This window comes from Artemia sp. Qi Xiang Cuo, chromosome 9 (assembly GCF_049724085.1).
Source record: "Artemia sp. Qi Xiang Cuo chromosome 9, ASM4972408v1, whole genome shotgun sequence".
NCBI classification, from domain to species: Eukaryota; Metazoa; Arthropoda; class Branchiopoda; order Anostraca; family Artemiidae; genus Artemia; species Artemia sp. Qi Xiang Cuo.
The window spans coordinates 55,605,792-55,609,859 of record NC_142802.1 but is presented as its reverse complement, the minus strand read 5'-3'; positions in this window follow the sequence as shown (position 1 = coordinate 55,609,859).

Sequence of the window (4,068 nt, the reverse complement as noted above, 5' to 3'; positions counted from 1 at the left end):
TTTGGGCAATTCATTTACAATTTACTGAAAACGGTTCAATTATTGTAGGTTTCTGGGAATTTTGCTTCCTTTAGATTCGGTCCAACTGAAGTGCCAAAAACAGCCTCCAAATCTATCTTTTTCCAAATTTGGGTTTTTGTGTTCCTATATTAGAATTGCCGTTCAACTGCAGCATAAGAGTGGAGAAGAGACATCAGTGTTTGCATAGACGTAGGTAAAGAGCTAAACGTAGGATTGTTACCGAGGTACATCAAATTTTTTAGCTCAGCCTAAAACGGTTGTTTGTTGCGTGGGAGGATCTTTCCATGGGATTGGAGACTGACCATCCCCTGTCCTGAAATTGCTTTTGATATCCCTTACGACACCTGTTCGACATGGTACTAGTAGAGGTGACCCTATAACTCCCACCCCTCACCCCTGCTGCCACCTATAACTTTTTTAACACCAAATATTAGCACGAGACCCACGGGGTGTATGTTTTTTTTGTAAGTGAGAATTTGAAAAAACAGGACTTTTTTAAATTTTATTTATGTTTTCATGGATGGGTATGTGTGTTGGTCGATTTATTTGAGGTTCTTAATGGATGTTTAATGTTTTTTGTCAGTGAGAATTTGAAAAACAGAAATTTTCTCACTTGAAAAACCAGGGACATTGTCGCATTTAAGTATGTCAACAGCAATTCATGTCTGTTTTATGGTTTTCTCAGTGATAATGAAAAAACAGGAACTTTCTAACTTGAAAAAACAGGAATTTTGTCGCATTTATGGGTGTTTTCATTGATGGATATGTGTGTTGTTCGATTTATTTGATGTTTTTCTCGGATGTCAACATCAAATTATGGATGTTTTATGGTTTTTGTCAGAGAGAATTTGAAAAACATGAATTTTCTCACATTTATGTCTGTTTTTCATGGATTTTTAATGGTTTTTGTCAGTGAGAATTTGAAAAACAGGAACATTGTCACATTTATGGATGTCAACAGCAATTCATGTCTGTTTTATGGTTTTCTCAGTGAGAATTTGAAAAACAGGAACTTTCTCACTGAGAAAACCATAAACCACCTGGTGCTGTCACGAGTCAGGACACCTGTGCTGTCGACCTCAATTCACCTATCGTGAATCAATAATTCCCCTTAGAAACAACAAATTAATTTTCACTTTCTTGACAGATCAATCAATCAATGATATCATCTGTCAGACTTTAAAAATTTTCACCTAGAAACATTTTTCCAGGAATAGATCCAAAATCATTAATGTCTTTGCCTCGGGAACAGTTCTACTGGTCGAACTCCAAAGGATATTAATAACCAAAGGACATGGACACAATTAGGCAAGAAACATCTTAGCGATGAATTGTTTTCGCGCGCGAAAAGGTTTCATATTAATTTGAAATGCATTAGCACAGAGATGCCAATAACAAAGGAACACGCTGAATTTGCGTTTAGGGATTATTTGGGCGAAACCGTTTTAGACAGGTTATGGAACTATTTCGGCGAAACAGATAGAGACATTTTAAAAGAAGATTGTTGAAGAGATTTTAGAAGAGAATTTAAAGGTGAAACTCTGTGGTCGTTATAATACACAAGTTTCATTTGAACAGTGTTGTGAGGTCCTCTAACCCAACCCCAAAGGGTTCCAATCCTCCTATCCCCAACCCCGAAGTAAGCCCCCGTCTTTCGTTGATGTGAGTTGTCTGAAACCTATGATTTGGGATGTGTAGTTTGCTACTTCAGGCTTTTCTGAGCAGGATTTTTTAGCCATTCGTAGGTGTGTGTTGACTGAAACCAATACTTTGGGATGAGTAGTTTGCTATTTCAGGCTTTTATGAGCTAGGTTTCATAGCCTTTCGTTGGTGTGTGTTGAGTGAAACTTATGATTTGGGATATATAGTTTGCTTTTTGGGGGATAATTTTTCGATCTGAAAATATCAAAAGGCCCTAACCGGTCGAATTCTGCTTCGAATGAGTCCTCATTCACCCGGATCAGTTGCCAACTGTGGCCTGTAAGCGTGGATAACAAAAAACCCTTCTATCTTGCATGGAAGGCTCAGGACTTGACGGTGAGTGCACTGACACTTGACGGGGAGCTGATAGCTCAGATAGTGCGTGAGAAGGAGCCAATGTTTGGCCTACGGCTTGTCTTGAAGGCCCAGGTAACGTCTGTTGGAGGGTGGAGGGGCCGACGTTAATTTCTTGTACATGAGCTGTGACTTGTGCAGCCGGGGTAGCTTCTGAGCCCCATGAAAAAGCTTGTGTAGGTGGGGCTTCGGCATTGAAGCTATTCACCCACTCTCTTTTTAGTGTTTGGTCAGACAGCATTGTGGCTCGATTAAGAGTGGCTTGCGTAGGTGGCTGCACTTGGGCAGGCAGTGTGGAGCTGGGGGGTTTCGGCCAGCGATCATATTGGACAACTGTCGCCTTTGCAGGGGGCGCATTATTGCCCCTCGCTTTCTTGGAAGGAGGTGGCACGCATTCATCGCTATTTGCGTCAGACATAGGGTCCGCAAATTCTTCATAATTTGCCTTAAAGAAGAGAAGAAAAATCAAATAATTTCTCCCTTTTTAAAGAAAGAAAGTTATTAAACATAATTTTGTTTAGTTTATCACTAGAAAGCAAAAATTTCGCGAGAAATATAGTTGACTTAGAAATCAAGCGTTTTTATTAGACAATCAGTAGTCTATAGCAATAGGATAGAAATCATTGTTTCTATTTTTACCATTTAAATGTTCCAGTCTATATGCTTTAAATTAGATCGTTAACCCATCGACCTGTAGGCCTATATTTTGCAAACATTGGTTAAAAATTCTATTCAATTTACGCATAATATAAGCTTCATGCAACTCCTACAGACTTTTCTTTCTAGCCTTGCATATCAAAGTTAAAAATCCTGGATTCACGCTCCCCTCCCGGCCCCAAATTTAGGAAAATTAAGCCATCCCTCTCATAGAGTTAATCATTCGTTTTATTCAATAGAAAGGCATATCTTACTAGCTTTTATTCAATAGAAATGCATATCTTACTATATTTTATTCAAAAGTTATTGATAAAATCTATAAATTATTTATAATAACATTTATGTTCTATGTCTTATCTAAGCTATCAAAACACTCCACAGACAATATCCGTGAGTCTCGCGCCCCTCCCGGCAACCACGGGAGGAACAGTATGCACTCACTCACAGAGAGGTATTCATGCGTTTTGTTCAAGCGACCGGCCTCTGTTACTAGCTTTTATTCAATAGAAAGTCATATCTTACTAGATTTTATTAAAGAGAAATTCATATCTTAATAGCTTTTATTCAAGCGAAATGCATATCTTACTAGCTTTTATTCAAATGTTATGGCTAAAATCACTAAATGACGAAGAAGCACTTATCTTTTCTATTTCTAATAAAAGAGCTATCCCACCGCCACATCCCGAGTCCTTGATGCACGCGCCCCTCCCGGCCCCAACTTTAGTACCCATACGCCATCTCTCACATCGAGTTAATCATTAGTTTTACTCAAGCGAAAGGCATATCTTACTAGCTTTTATTCAAGCGAAAGTCATATCTTACTATATTTTATTCAAGCGAAAGGCATCTCTTAATAGATTTTATTCAAATGTTATGGATAAAATAACTAAATGACGAATACGCACTAATCTTTTCTATATCTAATAAAAGATCTCTCCCCAAGCCCCCGCACCAACAGGTGAGGCTCGCGCCCCGCCCGGCACCGACTGTGTTAAAATTAAGACCTCACACTCAGATCTGGACTAATTTTTTTTATTCAATCGTAAGGCCGATCTTAATAGCTTTTATTCAAGCGAAAGGCATATCTTACTACCTTTTATTCAAATGTTATGGCTAAAATCACTAAATGATGAAGAAGCAATTATCTTTTCTATTTCTAATAAAAGCGCTAACCCCCTCTCCCAACAAAAATCCTAGATTCACGCCCGGGAATATAAAAGAAACTTTATTGAAGGCTTGAAATTAATCTGTTTCTCTTCCCCAAAATAGCGCATTGCGTCTGCGCCTAATTATTACAATTGCCTCAGTGTTTTAATTTGACAGAAGAATAGTCCC